Source organism: Rosa rugosa, chromosome 1, assembly GCF_958449725.1.
Source record: "Rosa rugosa chromosome 1, drRosRugo1.1, whole genome shotgun sequence".
In the NCBI taxonomy this organism is placed as follows: Eukaryota; Viridiplantae; Streptophyta; class Magnoliopsida; order Rosales; family Rosaceae; genus Rosa; species Rosa rugosa.
Window position 1 is genome coordinate 38,538,079 of NC_084820.1, and position 17,846 is coordinate 38,555,924.

At 40.2% G+C, this 17,846-nt stretch overlaps 1 long non-coding RNA gene and 1 pseudogene across 1 annotated transcript; both read left to right on the forward strand.

Annotated features, from left to right (window-relative positions):
* Nucleotides 1-568: 568 nt before the first annotated feature.
* LOC133736826 (probable O-methyltransferase 3) lies at nucleotides 569-4,609 on the forward strand (annotated as a pseudogene).
* A 9,321-nt stretch (nucleotides 4,610-13,930) lies between these two features.
* Nucleotides 13,931-14,569, forward strand: LOC133726439 (uncharacterized). Its single transcript, XR_009854805.1, has 3 exons — nucleotides 13,931-14,015; nucleotides 14,128-14,262; nucleotides 14,472-14,569. It is a non-coding gene; the product is annotated as an uncharacterized LOC133726439 (long non-coding RNA).
* Nucleotides 14,570-17,846: the final 3,277 nt, after the last annotated feature.

The window sequence follows — 17,846 nt, forward strand, 5'->3', positions numbered from 1 at the left end:
TTAGATTCAATGTTCAGCAATATTTGAACCAAACTAGTATGAGACGGGCCCTAATACAGTCAACATTATTTGTTGAGTTTGTTTCTTTATCAATTTGGATGTTTGAAACTATCAAAATGAAATTTTGAATAAACCCTAATTTGTATAGGAGTTTGATTATTGGAGATGGGATGACTAACAATGCAACTCTAATAGTGAAGCCGTATACTCCCCTTCTAGTCAAAGTTCAACAGCAAATCTTTATACTCCCCTACGTCCTCTCATTAATATATAGAGGAAAAGTAGATACATAAATACTCCGCTAGTCTATATATAGTGCTCTCGTTGGTTTAAACAAAACTGCCACACTACTAGAAATTTCCCCATTCCACACCAATTTGAATTAGTCTCCTTTGTCCCAATACACACTAATAAGAGTGGTTAATCTCATTTCCCACTATGCAGCCACTAATGAAGAATCAGTCCCCTCTATTGCAGGTGCTATTAGGGCATTACACACCAATAATTTATCAGTGTCATACCTTTAACCAAGGCAAAATTACATCTCAATCATTGGCCAATCATCAATATGGAAAGACTGAATAGCTTTAAGCACCTTAACCATAAGTACGCTAGTGGAGAGCATTCTACCCAGCTTCTTCAAGCTCAAGCCACATATGGAAACACTTTTTCAGCTTCATAAACTTCATGACCCTCAAATCTGCAATTGAACTAGGTATACCAGATATCATAAAAAAACATGGCCTGTGAGCCCCAGAAAAATGTATCGAGCTTAGTGGAGATCGTATGAGAAATTATTTAGCGATCTCGATAAACGTCAGAGTGCTCGAGAATATTTTCAGAAATTTTCATGAAGTGAAATACTCGATTTAAGAGTTGGATGATAAAGTACACAACATGACGAGTTCATGGAAATTTTCGGGAAATTTTCCGAGTAACTGAGCTATTTATAGCGATTTTTCGAAGTTGTAGATTTTAGAAAATAAATTAGAGAATTAGAAAACAAGTGGAGCAATCTTAGCCATCCATTTTCCCCACCGCTTGATCCCAGCCGTCCATTATCACTTGGACATATCTATATACATGGGGAACAGTATGAAGACTCGGGAGAATTCGAGACAGAGAGAGCTAGAGTTCTCCGACCCAGACGCGACCGCGACCCGAGAAGAAACCCGGCAGTCGCGCCACCATCCGGCCACCCCACGACGGCGCATACCCACCATTCCCTCGCCTCCGCGTCGTCTACGTCCCTGTGGTTCCAGATCTTACATGCAGCGACTACAAGCGGGGATTCGACGACGGAAAGCCTTGGGTCTCCTCCGGCGATTTCTGCAAACTCCGGCCACTCGGGTCACCGACAGAGCCGCTTGTGCTGCACTCCTAGCCCCCAATCGAGAAGTCTGTCGAATTTCTGGTGTGAAAATCATCAGTTCATGACCATTTCCGTCTCGGCAGTGGGGTTCTGGGGATTGAGTTTGGCTCGATTGACGTAGATTTCTGATTACAAAGGTATAATCTCAACCTTGAATCACAGTTTTGTACTTGGAGAAAATCGGTTGTTAACGACATGAGTTGGTTGGTTAGGCTAGGTTCGGCTTGCTGTGTTCTTCGTTGGAAAGCAGACCTGCAATTCGAGGTTCCTTTTCGATCTAGTCGATCACAAGGTGAGTTGGGTTCTGTTGAAGGTCTGAGAATTTACACTTCTGGAAACTGGGCTGCCTTGTAGCATACAAGGCATGCATGCTGTGATGTTGTGTTTGAGAAGAATAAATTGGTAGTTAGTCAGAAGAAATCGAAAGCTATGTTGTGAGCTTGCTGTTTTGTCCATGTTTGCTAAGATTGTAGTTGTTAAATGATTTTGGTGATGGATGTTGTAGTATGTTTCTTATTCTGGTGAAAATGACAAAGCATAAATATGCAGGTATGCGTTTAGTTGAATTGGTTCTGACAATGTGAAAAAGATCAAGTTATGTTTGGGTGTCCTTAGTAATTTGGGCACACCTTGTATGAAGATGGAATCATGTTGGGTGTCCATAGTAAATTCCATCGAATTACCATGTGACGAAATTATTAAGTAGAGAAAAGAAATTATATATATATTGTGTGGGCCTTAATAAATCGGGTGCACTTAATATATATATATTTTTGGTCGATATCGTAATTTCAAGTAAGGGTTCGGTAATTTGGGTAAATTATCGAACGAGTCTCGATTGGTCAAACATTGGTCACAGTTAGTCAACTCTTGGTCAAACTAGGAAAAGTTGGTTGTACGATTTGTTGATCGTCGAGATTTCAATTATTAGTTCAATGTGATATTAACGGTCGAAATGTCGGAATCTAGGACTCCAGTTACCCAAGGAACGGAAGGTTCGCGACTCTCGGAGTATGTGATAGGAAGCATCGGAATCCAAGTAGGGATTCAGGACTCTCCTCGGTTAGTGATTTTCTTATATTGTTATTGAATGATGCATGTTAGATGGTATGGTTTGGTTATGTTCAAATGCAACGCATACTAATCAAACCATGTGAGAAATGTGATGGCTTGAGAGTGAAGGGTGGCTCTGACTTCCTTGGGTTCGATCCCCAAAACCTCCGGAGGGTTAGTTACACAGGTCGGACGGTGAGCGATCGCAATGACGACCCGATCCGTGTGTGTAGTTAGGTAGCGGACGCTCTCGCTACGCTTACCTGGTGATAAATTAATTTGAGGTAAGGTCGTGTAGTGGGTCTATGGGACCAGCCATCAGGTAATACTTGGATTTGACGCCATATTTATTAAAGCATCATGCATCGGTTTTTAAGTTATAAAACCTTATAAAGTTTGTCGTTCCTTGGAATCTTTGGTTTAAGCGTGTTTTCATACTGGGATCCCAAAGATATATTTGCTGGTTTCAAACCTAGTCGTGGTAGAGTTCCTGTAGAGCTGCAAGAACGAAAGCTCACCCCTACAACAGTGTTGATGCAGGTACTGTGCACTGGTGACGGGACAATAGCAGACGGAGCTGGGTGTGCGGAACAAGTTCGGTAAATTTTATCATTTAGACCTTGTTTTAAATTCTATTTCTTGAACTTCGTATTCCGAGACTTGTTGATAGTTAGCCTTGTGTCAATTTTGATTGAGTTCTCATTTCCTTGAAGTTCGTACCTCGTGTGCGGGAATTCATTTCAAGTTCTAGACGAATGAAATAACTTTTAACAACTCAATGATTTTTCACCTCAAAAATATTTGTAGCTTCCGCTGTGTTTATACGAAAAGTTTTCAAACAAACTGCCTAGCGGTTCTCTAGAATATAAATCGAGCGTTCGGTTTATGTTTTAGAGGGTCGCGGCACTGTGACGTGCTTAAGCTGGTGAGGTGCAGCTTGGGACGTTACATGGCCGCCCCATAACTCTTTCTGAGCTCACATCTGCATTACCAATTCACGCAACAAAAGTCCCCTGTGTTTACCGCCTCATGCGTATATTGGTCCACTCCGGCTTCTTTGCAAAAAAAGAGCTGAATGAACTGGATGAGGAAGAAGGTTATATACTTACTGACGCTTCTCAGCTCCTCCTAAAGGATCACCCTTGGCCTTCAGTATAACACCATTTCTAATGACTCTGCTCAACCCTAACTTCACAAACACATGCTATTATATGAGCACTTGGTTCCAAAATGATGACCCTACGCCATTTAACACGGCATATGGGATGACATTTTGGGACTACATCACCCAGGAGCCAAGTCATGCCAACCTTTTCAATGATGACATGGCTAGTGATACTCGTTTGATGACCAGCGTGTTACTTAAAGAGTGCAAGGGGTATTCGAGGGATTGAAATCATTAGTTGATGTTGGGGGTGGTACAGGAACAATGGCCAATGCCATTGTTGATGCATTCTCAGAAATTGACTGCACCGTACTTGATCTACCCCATGTGCAAGGAAGTAAGAACTTGAAATATGCTGGAGGGGACATGTTTGAGGCAGTTCCTCCGGCAGTTGCAATTATGTTGAAGGTAAATCTCATCAATACTCTGTTGTTAGTCATGTTCTCATATTGTATGTAGTCCAATTTCACATATCAATCTAACACTGAAATAAGTTTATCATCCATTTCTTTTCTTTAGTAAATTATAATTAACCAATGTAAAACTACAAAAACATACCATAAATATAATTTAACACTAGGTAATGAAGAACAATTAATTATAATGTCTAACTGTATATACCCAAGAACTGGTATATAAGTCCTGCAGACAGTTTTTATCTTCACAATTGGTTGCTATGTTTGACAAGCAGTGTGTACATTGCATGACTGGAGTGATGAAGAATCTGTGAAAATACTTGTGCGATGTAAAGAGGCAATAACAAGTAATAAGAAGAAAGGCAAGGTGATTATCATAGATATGATTATGGAAAACCAGAAAGGAGACGAGGAATCAATTGAGTAACAACTGTTCTTCGACATGATGATGGTGGTGGTCACCGGAAAAGAAAGGAATGAAAAAGAATGGGCTAAGCTCTTTTCTGATGCAGGTTTCAGTGACTATAAGATAACTCCCAGTTTGGGTGTAAGATCTCTCATTGAGGTTTATCCTTGATACTGAGCTTCTACTTGTGTAACTGGCAGTGCATAAAGAATAAGATTGTTTTCAAACTATAAAATTGGGATGATGATTTTTTTTTTTTTAAATTTTTCCTTTTGTGAACTGATGTAGATTGTAGAACGAATGGCAGCCCGATTTGAAGAACAATTCGATTGTGCAAAAGGAGGAAAAGGAAAATGAAAGTTACTATTGCAACTTTCGTATTTGGTGTCCGATTCGATCGTGTCATAGCTTTCCGGAAAGGGAATCGCGCCAGGAACAAAACTCGTGGCACGTGTGGGCTTTTTCGGGCTTTCGGGGTCATTTAGGGCCTCAAAAATGTAATTTACTGTTTTTCAGAATTTTCGGTTTCCTAGTTTGTTTTGGGTTTGTTTTATTTTTACCTGTGGGCTTTAGGGTTTCATTGTTAGTCGCCCTACGGTTTCTTTTCTCATATATAAGGAACCTTAAACGGCTGCAGAACTATCTTTTATCTTATTATCAATCAAATAGAGAATTTTCTCTTTTATCTCTGGTGGACTCCAGAACTCTTTGTTTAGGTTTATTGCTTGTAAACCCAGGTTATTGTTCTGACTGCGTCATGTGGTATCAGAGCAGGTCTTCCCTGTCTCTCCTATATACCTTGGTAGCAATGGGTGAAGTTACGAAAGCAGATCTTGATGCTCTTACCGCAGTGTTTACCGCTGCCATCAACACCATGAACAATCATATTGGAGAAATTCGTGGATTGGTGGGAGAACGATTTAGAAGGAGGCCAGCGAGTTAGGGCTCCACGTGGTGAAGTTGTTGATAATGATTTAGAATATGAGTCTGAAGAAGAAATTGTGCAACCTGAACAACAAGGACAAGCTGACCAGGATTACAAAGTCAAGGCTGAAATTCCTTTCTTTTCAGGCAACTTGGGTGTGGAAGATTACCTGGATTGGCAGCTTCAGGTGGACAGATTCTTTGAGATTAGGGAGGTGCCTGAACACAAGCAGGTTAAGCATGTTTCCTGGAGATTGAAGAGTACTGCTGCAGTTTGGTGGGATAAGTTGCAGAACACTCGAAAGAAGCAGATGAAGCAGAGCGTTAAAACATGGCGAAGAATGAAACAGCTGATGATGGAAAGATTCTTGCCAGATGATTATTAGCAGATTCTGTATAGGTTATATATTGAATGTGTCCAGGGAACTAGGACAGTGGCTGAGTACACCGCTGAGTTCTTACGTTATTCAGAGCGTAATGAACTAGGAGAAACTGAGGGCTAGAAGGTGGCTCGCTATATCAGTGGGCTCGCTATATCAGTGGGCTGAAGCCTTTCATTCAGGAGAAAATTGGGTTGCAAACTGTGTGGACTGTGGCAGAAGCTTCAAATCTAGCATTGAAGGCAGAATTGTTAGAGAAGTCTTCACGAGCTTCTTCTTTCCAGAGATATAACTACCAAAGGAGCACAGATTTGGTAAACGCCTCAACTGACAAGGGTAAAGCCTTACATCAGAATACAGGAAGTGCTTCTAGGGCTTCCAATCCCCCTTCTAAAGGGACTGGCAGTTCTAGCAGTTCTAATGGTGCTCCAAATAGGGCCCCAAACCAGAGGCTCAATAATCCTTATGCTAGGCCTACAACATAAGTTTGCTATAGATGCAACAAGCCTGGGCATAGATCTAATGTGTGTCCTGAGAGGAGACAAGCTACTCTTATAGGTGAGTATGATGAAGATGAAGAAGAAGTTGAAAGAGGTGACGATTATGATGGGGCTGAGTTTGTGGTCGAGGAGTCTCCTGAAAAGGTTAATATTGTGTTGCAGCGGGTTTTATTGTCTCCTAAAGCAGATGGCAGCGACGTAATATATTCTGGTCACTTTGTTCCATTAATAACAAAGTGTGCAATTTGATTGTGGATAATGGAAGCTGTGAAAATTTTGTAGCCAAGAAGCTGGTGGAGTATTTGCAGTTACCTACACAGCCTCATGAGGCACCTTATTCCCTTGGGTGGGTCAAAAAAGGTCCACAGGTTCGAGTTGCTGAGTCCTGCAAAGTACCGGTATCCATTGGTAAGCATTATAAAGATGACATTCTGTGTGATATTATCGATATGGATGCTTGTCATATTTTATTTGGGCGACCTTGGCAATATGATGTGGATGTGACTTACAAAGGCAGAGATAATGTGATGATGTTTATATGGAATAGTCATAAAATTGCTATGGCTCCTGTCTTACAATTTGAGAAGTCTGGTGGAAAGAAAGGCGAGAGTTTTCTGCCCTTGTCTAGCAGTGAATTTGAGATGGAGGAAGCCTTTAAAGAATCTGAAGTTTTCTGTCCAGTGGTGATTAAAGGTTTGTTGACTGTAGAAAAGGAAGATATGGTGATCCCTAAGGAAGTGCAGAATATGTTGGGAGAGTTTGAAGAGCTGATTTCAGATGAGTTGCCCAATGAATTACCACCTATGAGGGACATTCAACATCAGATTGATTTGGTGCCTGGAGCTAGTTTGCCAAATCTGCCCCATTACCGCATGAGTCCCAAGGAGAACGAGATTTTGAGGGAGCAGATTGAAAACTTGCTGAAAAAAGGGTTCATTCGTGAGAGCATGAGTCCTTGTGCAGTTCCAGTCCTCCTTGTTCCTAAGAAGGGCAATCAATGGCGGATGTGTGTCGACAGCAAAGCCATAAATAAGATAACTGTGAAATACAGGTTTCCTATTCCTCGTTTGGAGGACATGCTTGATGATGAGCAGGAGGGTTCCAATGTGTTTACCAAGATAGATCTTCGAATTGGTTACCACCAGATTCGAGTCAAGCCAGGGGATGAGTGGAAGACAGCTTTTAAGAGCAAGGATGGCTTATACGAGTGGATGGTTATGCCATTTGGGTTGTCTAATACACCCAGCACCTTTATGAGGCTTATGAACCAGGTTCTTCGTCCTTTTATTGGTTCTTTTGTCGTGGTGTATTTTGATGATATATTGATATATTGCAGGACCAAGGAAGAACATCTGGTACATTTGAGGCAGGTTTTGGGCGCCTTACTGGAAAATAAACTGTACATTAACCTAAAAAAGTGTACTTTCTGCACTAGTAAGCTGTTGTTTCTGGGTTTTGTGGTTGGAGAGGAAGGCATTTAGGTTGATGAAGAGAAGGTACGAGCTATAAGAGAATGGCCAGCTCCAAAAACAGTTTCTGAAGTGCGAAGTTTTCATGGTTTAGCTACTTTCTACAGGAGATTTGTGAGGAATTTTAGTACCATTACTGCTCCTATTACTGAATGTTTGAAGAATGGCAAATTCCAGTGGGGAGAAGAGCAAGAGAAGAGCTTTGCCTTAATCAATGAGAAAATTTGTACTCCACCAGTTCTGGCTCTTCCCAATTTCGACAAGGTGTTTGAGGTGGAATGTGATGCTAGTAGCGTGGGAGTAGGTGCTGTGTTGTCACAAGAAAAGAGACCAGTAGCGTTCTTTTGTGAAAAGCTAAGTAAAGCTCGACAAAAGTGGAGTACTTATGATCAGGAATTTTATGCAGTGTTTCGAGCATTGAAGCAATGGGAGCACTACCTTATTCAGAGAGAGAGTTTGTATTGTTCACTGATCATCAGGCCTTGAAGTACCTTAGCAGTCAGAAAACTATAAACAAGATACATGCAAGATGGGCGAGTTTTCTGCAGAAATTTCCTTTTGTGATTCAACATAAATCTGGTACTCTTAATAGGGTGGCAGATGCTTTGAGTAGGAGAGCTTCCTTGCTGATCACTCTAGCTCAGGAGGTTGTGGGTTTTGATCTCTTGAAGGACTTATACGAGGAAGATGTTGATTTTAAGGAAATTTGGGCCAAGTGCAGTAGCAATCATGCAGTTGCAGATTTCCATGTGAGTGATGGTTATTTATTCAAAGGCAATCGGCTTTGTATTCCTAGTTCATCATTGAGGGAGAAACTTATCAGAGATCTTCATGGAGGGGGTTTGAGTGGGCACTTGGGCCGTGACAAAACTATTGCTAGCCTTGAGAAGAGGTATTTCTGGCCACAGCTGAAGAAGGATGTAGGAGCTATTGTGAGGAAGTGCTACACCTGCTAGGTTTCTAAGGGTCAGTCCCAAAATACAGGACTTTATATACCTTTACCTGTTCCTGAAGATATTTAGCAGGATCTTGCTATGGACTTTTTATTGGGATTACCCCGTACCCAAAGGGGTGTGGATTCTGTATTTGTGGTAGTTGACAGGTTCTCCAAGATGGCGCACTTTATAGCTTGTAAGAAGACTGCTGATGCGTCCAATATAGCCAAACTGTTTTTCAGGGAGGTGGTTTGTTTGCATGGAGTGCCCAAGTCCATTACTTTTGATAGAGACACAAAGTTCCTTAGTCACTTCTGGATTACATTGTGGAGAATGTTTGGAACAGCTTTGAATCGTAGCGGAACAGCTCATCCTCAAACTGATGGGCAGAAAGAGGTTACTAACAGAACTTTAGGTAACATGGTTCGGAGTGTTTGTGGAGATAGGCCCAAACAGTGGGATTATGCTTTACCACAGGTGGAGTTTGGTTATAACAGTGCTGTGCATAGTGCAACAGGGAAGTCACCATTCTCATTAGTTTATACTGCTGTTCCTCGACATGTGGTTGATTTGGTGAAGCTTCCTAAAGTTTCTGGTGTTAGTGCTGCTACTGAGGGTATGGCTAGAGATGTGCAGGTTGTTAGAGAAGAAGTTAAGGCCAAGCTGGAAGAAACTAATGCCAAGTATAAAGCTGCAGCTGACAAGCATCGAAGAGTTAAAATGTTCTAAGAGGGCGATGACGTGATGGTGTTTCTGAGGAAGGAGAGATTTCCTGTTGGTACCTACAACAAGCTGAAGCCCATAAAATATGGTCCTTTTAAGGTGCTGAGGAAGATCAACGACAATGCTTATGTTGTTGCCCTTCCTGATTCCATGGGCATTTCTAACACCTTTAATGTGGCTGATTTGCATGAGTTTCATGAAGATGAGGTTCTTTATCCTGAAGAGAACTCGGGGTCGAGTTCTTCGGAGGTGGAGGAGACTGATGTAGAACGAATGACAGCCCGATTTGAAGAACAATTCGATTGTGCAAAAGGACGAAAAGGAAAACGAAAGTTACTATTGCAACTTTCGCATTTGGTGTCCGATTCGATCGTGCCATAGCTTTCCGGAAAGGGAATCGCGCCAGGAACAAAACTTGTAGTTATGCCACAACGTGTGGGCTTTTTCAGGCTTTCGGGGTCGTTTAGGGCCTCAAAAATGCAATTTACTGTTTTTCAGAATTTTCGGTTTCCTAGTTTGTTTTGGGTTTGTTTTATTTTTACCCGTGGGCTTTAGGGTTTCATTGTTAGTCACCCTAGGGTTTCTTTTCTCATATATAAGCAACCTTAAACGGCTGCAGAACTATCTTTTATCTTATTATCAATCAAATAGAGAATTTTTTCTTTTATCTCTGGCGGACTTCATAACTCTTTGTTTAGGTTTATTGCTTGTAAACCTAGGTTACTGTTCCGACTGCGTCATAAACAGAATCATTCATGAGCTTAAGCTAAATATCTGGCTAGCTACTTTATAAAACAGCACTTCATTATTTAGTAGTATAATCACAATAATCAATATAGCTTCTTGTCACAATCTGTCTCTCTCCTTCTCTCTCTTTTTTTTTTTTTTTTTTTTTTGCTACTCTTTAAAACAATGGTGGCTTTTTTCACATTTGTCATGTTCCAGGTTACATGGGAGTTAGGACGGTACGGAGGTTGTCTTTAATCACCCTCAACTCGGAGACATGACTAAAATTACTTGGGCGAATATATTACTTTTACTCTATATTCCACTCACCAATCACACGTAATGATTCCTTGGTTAATGAAACCTCAACTACCAAGTTGTAAAGTAGCTTCATGAAACTTAACTACTAAGTTAACCTCAAACCTAGTAACTGGGGAAATTATAGAGCCGAAGCTAGAAATTGACATTTGAAAAGCTCTGATTATTCTCTTCAATTATACATAGAAATTAACATTTGAAAATGACCTTACAGTTTGTGCATGGTGTATAACAGTATAAGATAGGTAGCCAAAGAGTTGATTTCAGTGCAGCAGGGCGCATTACTTCGGGGATTAATCTTCTTGTAGACGAGACAAGAGAAAGGAGTGTCAAATGTATATGACAAAATTAATGTTATGGCAAGTTTAACAAAGAAACCCACATATAGTAGCACTTTAACGGACTAAATCGACCAACACACGTTAATTGAAAAGTATATAGACACATGTGATGAAATCAAAAATTTGAGAGCTTGCATAATTCATGAATTTGAAGACACGATTCTCTAATGAGAGAAGGAGATACTTCTCTCTAGCCTCGTTTGTTCCCCTCTCCCTAACTCTTAGATCTAGGTCTTCATGGAAACTTTCCTATCTTCCATAATTGATTTCTACCACCATCTTTATCTCCTCGATAATCCACCTTTTTTTCATTTATATTCTTCCCTTACCTCCCACCCATCTTCGTCGCCATTAGTAATTGGTTCATAAAACAGCATTTGTCCGGCAGTACGGACGCTAGAACGTACGACCCATTTTCTTTTGGGACGAAGGCGGGGGAGTTAACCTGCAGGACTCCAACATCTAGGCTTCGGTTACGGACTTACGGTTGGTTCCCTACTAAAATACTTGGAACCAAGACTGGAACTGACCTCTTTAGATCGGTTTGGTTTGCCACTTTCAGAGACCAAAACTGATCAGAAACCGAACTGACCATAATCGGTTTAGCTTAATTTGTTGCCACTTTCCAAGAACAGTTTTCTGAGTTCACTGTACTCTTTCACATGCATAATACTACTGCACTGCCCTCTAGATCAGAAGTTTCATGAGAAACACAACGTGTACGTGATGATGACAAAATAAATTATTCGGATAGCAACCTTGCAAATATTTTAATTAATAGCAATTTCTATAAAACTGAATTATAAGGTTTTATTGCTTGTCACAATTTGCATGTCATTCCTTTTTTTTGGCATGTTTTAGGTTACATGGTAGTTATTAGGGTGGTACAGAGGGACACCAGATGGAGGCTGTCTTTACCCTCAACTCGGAGACATGACTAAAATTATGGAATTAACTGGGAAAAATATATTACTTTTAGGGATAATGATAAAAAATGTCATTTTGAAGTGCCTTATTATAATTTAAACACCACAAATGTCTCCATGATAATTAAGGTCACCTGTTCAGAACCTACCACTAGATTTCAACTTAATTACAAAAACTGCCACCGTCAATTTCGTTTGCAGTTAACTGGAAATTTCACAACTGTTTATCTTCTCCACATTATAATTCGGAATTTCAAAGTTCCAAAACCGCTCAAACCTACTCCGTCTCATCTTTATCTCCGGCGGCCACATTCTGAGACACATACATTCTCCGACGACTGTTTTGCTCAACGTTGAAGCAGCGCCGACTCTGCAAAAGTACTTCACAGAAAAAGCCCCAAATTTTAGGGATTCGAAGAATTGCAGAACTCGAATCGTCTACCTCGACCGGGTAATCTTTCAGCCTCGATTCTCAGAAACTTCTCTTACTTAATTTCGAGTCATTGATATAGTATTTAGTTTTGGAATTATAAGTCGAATATGATATAATTATTTCTGCATTTGATTCTGAAACAAAACAATTCGATTCCAAGTTTTGGTTTGAGTGAAGATTTAAAGCTTTTTTGAGTGGAGATGATCAATGACTGTCTTCAAATTTTAGTTTGATGCTGTAACATAGCCAGTGACATAGGCTACTGACTGGGTATCATTTGATTTTGGAGGGGCTCTGTTTCCATTTTGGTGTGATTTGATACAGAGACATGGACAGTAACATAACCATTTATATGGAGATAATGACTGTGTGTCATGCTGTTTAGGCTTTAGGCTTTACTTGAATGGAAATTCTGCTAGTGCAAATACATATTTTATAGGCTCAGATAATGAAACTGGCCAGTGAGGTCACTGGCCAGGTCGCTAGACAAGTTAAAAGCCAGATAAGTCACTGGAAAAGGCCAACTCATTGGCAACGTGTGTTAAACTCCTGTCAATGATCATGTAACTGATCATGTAACTGGCCATGTAACTTACAATGTATGTAACTGAATATGTAACTGATCATGTAACTGGCCATGTAATTGGCCATGTAACTTACAATGCATGTAACTGAACATGTAACTGACGTTGTAACTTACAACATATGTAACTGGCCAAGTAACTGATCATGTAACTGACGTTGTCATTGACATGAGCTGTAACTGACCATGTAACTGATCATGTAACTTACAATATATGTATCTGGCCAAGTAACTGACTACGTAACTGATTATGTAACTGCAAACTCAATGCTAACCTTCTTATTTTTTCAACAGAATTTAAACATCAGAAATGGCAAGAACAAAAAGAAAAGAAAGGGAACCAAGCGATGATGACGAAGACTACCAAGAGGTGGAATCAGAAGATGAAGAACACGATCGAACGATACACAGAAAGAAGAATTCGAAGAAGAGCTTGAAGAAATAAAAAAAAAGGAGACAGGAAGAAACAGAAGAAGAAGAAAAAGAAGAACCATCACCAAAGAAGATTACCAAGAAGAGCTTGAAATAAAATAAAAAAAGACAGGAAGAAACAGAAGAAGAAGAAGAAGTAGAACAATCACCAAAGAAGGGTTCCTCTTTAGTGCTGTTTCAAAAAACTGAAGCAGCACCAAAGAGGAAGAGAAATGTGAAACCAGGACATGTGCAGTACAAGTGCACATTGATAAGTTTCTTGAACACAATTATAGATAACAAGAAGAATCTCAGTGCAAGAACATTAGATTTGCTCAGGCAGTCACCATTTGGAAATATTGTCGATGCATTCCATGGTGGCTACATAGAGGAGAAGTCAGCCAAGAAATCTGATGATTTCATTACACTCCTCCTGCAGGCCTACGACCATGAAAATGACCTCTTCTTCTTTGGAAAGAAGAAATTCAGGATCTCAACAAGAGATATTTCAAAGATCCTAGGAATGCCAGAAAAAGGTCAGTTGGTCCCAAAGACTTCTGAGGGTGCATATCAGTCCGACTTTGTCCAGCAGTTTTTTTCAAACACAGCGAGAATTAACAAGAGAGCCGTGGAGAAAGCTCTGCAAGATGCGCTCAAGGACAATCCAACAACAGAGGAAGGGATTGAGAAGAAGGACAAAAATGTGGCAAGATTAATCTTGCTGGACTTGTGCATCAAGTTTCTGTTCCCAAACGCAGGAGGAACAATTTCATGGGACTACGTCAAAGCCTGCGAAAATTTGGATAAGATCGGATCTTATGACTAGGCAAGGGAAGTTGGAAGCTTCTTAAAAAAGTCTATAAAGACTTTGAAAAAGAAAAAGGAGTCAACCAGCCCATATGGTAATACGGGGGGCTGCGTTCTGATAATACTGGTAAGTTACTGTCAGACTGAAATGTAACTGGTCAAGTCACTGATCAAGACAAACTGCATGTCATTCGTCAAGTCACTATGACTAATTTTTTTTTGTTTTTTTGTGCAAGCAGTATTGGTTCTGTCAAAAGACTGGAAAAATCAAGCCAATATCTGGAAGGGAGAACGAAGATCATGGGATGAGAAAATGGGACATCCAGAAGCTGATACAGAATTGGACAAGTTTTAACAGCTTGAAAAAACTAGAGGTATTTTCTTCTCTGTCAAAGTAGTTGTCACTGGACACGTCGCTGGCCAAGTAACTATCTTGGTTAAAAGTCACTGATTAAGTCACTGTCACACTGCATGTTCAATGGCCAAGGCACACTTCATGTCACTGGCCTTCATAACTGTTGTAAACATGTCATTGCAAATGTCACATAGTATGTCAATGACATATTGAATATGTTTCTTTCAGAAAATCTTTGAAAACCTGAAGGAGGATAGAGAGGAATCAGAATCCGAGGAAGAGGAGAATAGATCAGATGAAGCAAAGACAGTTCCGGAAGGAGAGGAAAAAGGAGCTGATGATCAGAATTGTGAAAACAAAAAAGATAACCTACAAGTTGAGGTGGCTGAACAGGAAACAACTTCAGAAAAAAACAAGTGGGAGAAAGAGCTTCAGAAAAAGGAGGAGGAGATAAGATATATGAATTTGGAGAAAGATAATTTGAAGAAAAAACTGAACGAAAAGGAACAGGAACTAAGGAAAATCACGGAGGACATGGTGAATCTGGAGGAACGAAATGCTACACTTGTGACCGAGAATTTCTGCCTTGCATCATCAGTGAATGAGTTAGAGATAAAATTGAAGGAATTGGAGGAAATGTTGAGCCCAAAGACTCACACCTCAACAGCAGCTCAGCAGTACAGCTCCCCACCACCTAACTCAGCAGAAGACAACACAAAAAAGAAAGATCAATCAACTGTTGAGGAAGGTCAGTACCATGGGATCTGCACAATCGAAGAATCTGCAGCAGCAGCAGCTCAGCAGCACAGCTCCCCACCACCTAACTCAGCAGAAGAGAAAAATGAATCAAATGGAGCTGCATCTAAGGCTGCTGAAAACACAGAAAAGAAAGATCAATCGACTGTTGAGGAAGGTCAGTCCCATGGGATCTGCACAGTCGAAGAATCTGCAACAGCAGCAGCTCAATCTCCACCTCACTGCACAGTGGCAGAAGAAACTCAATCGACACCTTTATCACACAAGGACTCACAGTTCCAGAGCCCCACAGTCCACATGCTCACAGTGGCGGAAATGGAACAACAAGTTGACATGTTTCAGATAGTGAAAAGTCCTATAGTTGAAGAAGCATCTCAACTTCGTACGTTGAGCATAGAGAAAGAGAAGAAGACACCAGAGCAGAGCAAAAAGGGCGAGTTAACAATGCACCTTACACAGCAACATTCTGGGGAAACGGTATCATCAATGGGTCTCTACTCTAACGTTGTGAGATTAAAGAATAGGAGAAGCATACAGAAAAAGGACAACATTTACTGGTGGGGGGATGTGAAAGCAAAACGAAAGAAGAAAGCAAAGGAGATTGAAGAGAGATTGAAAGAGGCTGAAAAGAAAGAAAAAGAAGAAAAAGAAAAGCAGATGAAGGCCTCACTGCCAGAGGCTGAAATTAAAAGGCTAGAACAGATGGTAACACAACAGAAGTTGGACGATGTACCAGAGGATGTTCTGGAAGCAATAAGACAGATGGACGCTGCAGAAAATGCAGAAATCAATAAAGAGCCAGAAGAGAAACAGCTACCTCCTGAGGTCGTAGACTGGGAGGAGAGCAAAGTATACAATTTTATGGACCAGGACACCAAGAGGAGAGTCCAGAAATACTGGCAAAATGCACCATCAGGGTAATGCTTTAATTAAGTTAAAATTCTATTTTAAACTTATTGTAACTGGCCAAGTAACTGTTTATGTAACTATCAAAGTAACTCGCCAAGACGAAAATTCTATTTTAAACTTATTGTCACTGGCCAAGTAACTGTTTATGTAACTATCAAAGTAACTGGCCAGACCATCGTTCATGTATATGGCGAAGTCACTGGCCAAGTCACTGTCCATGTAACTGACAAAGTCACTAGACAAGTAAAGTCGCTGGCCAAGTCACTGTCCATGTAACTGTGGAAGTCACTGGCCAACGAGTTGGGCAAGTGAAGTCACTGGCCATGTGATTGTTAAATAAACGACATCACTATCTATGTTACTTACACTATTCATTCTTTGCAGAGTATACTTCTGGGATGGAAGACAGTATGGAGCACAAGTTTCAAGACAGGATTTAAAAGACATGATCATGGACGAACCGATAGCAAGCAATTGCATCAAATGTTATGGAATTCTCTTAACTGATCAGCTGTTGGAGAAAGAATCACAAGGCTTGGATGTCCCAACTTTTATGAATCCCTTGTGCTGGGTAAGTAGTGGAACGATTATCAATCTACAATCAAAGCAAATAATTCTTAATTGATAATAACTTGTCTTCTTTTTTTCTTACAAACAGAATTCTGCAGAAAATTTGACGGTGTATTATGTACATCTGTACCTATGCGAACCACTGTTCCAGAATCTGGCAAGATCCAACTATATATTCTTCCCAATCTCACATGAATCAGGATTTCATCATACATTGCTCATTTTTGACAAGGAATTAAAGAACTGGTCCCACTGTGATTCAAAAAGACCGAAAAAATCATCAACTGGAAAATCCTTTCAAAATGTACAAAAAATGGTATGGAACACTTTCGTCATACTAATTTCATATATTTAATTTAAGCAGAAAGCATATTATTGATTATGTTGCGATGTTGGAAATGCAGGTTGACATGGTAGAACTTTGGATGACAGCAGTAAAAGAACAAGCCGATGACATGCTGGAACAGGGATGCAGAATGAAATTTGATGAAAAGAACAGTTCAGAAGAAGAACTGAAAATGATTGAAGTTCCATTGACTGAAACCGAGAGAGAGTGTTCTGACCCAAAATGAACATTTTGGCCTGACAAGGCATGTGTTGGAGAAATTGAGCCAATGTCAGTGGCTCAAGCTATATATTGTCGACAAGCTCGAAATATATATTTAGAGGCTAAATAAAGCCTACTATGGAAGCATGGAAGCATGGAAGCATGAAAAGTTAACTTTAGCACATTTTCCTACTTCGGCTAGGAGAAACCGAGCTAAACAAGGAAGGAGGGGCGGCAGACTAACCAAATGAAATCTAAATGAGCTAAAACTTTCCAGATTAATTCTAGAAAGCCCAAGGATCATTTCTTATGAAGAGTGCCAGAGCTAGATTTGAGTGAAGGCCTTCAAACAATCAGTCCAATTTTCTATAGAGGCAAAACTGGAAAACTGGACCTGTAAGAGGTCCAGCAGCATTTCCAGCCCAACCGCATGGAATAAAGCTCTGAAAATTTGTCAGGATGATCTACACTCAAAGTGGAACATTTTTTATGAAGAAGTCGAAGGCTCATTCTGAAGGCTTGTTGGAGAAATAGTTGAAGGAATAAAGGGGCAGAAACTGACCTAAAACCAGCTCAATATTCACATGTTCATGTTTCCTACCCACATGAAGAAAGCTAGATGCTTTTCTTTTTTTCCTTGGATATATTTTCCTACTACAATCTCTTTAATAGATCATCATCACTTCCATGTTTTTGCACCTTCATGCCTTGCTTTCATTTCATCATTTCTCTATCTTTTCCATATTTTACAAATCACTTTCATACTCCACTTTCATTATTTTTCTTCCTCTCATTCTAACACACACATTCACATTCAACAA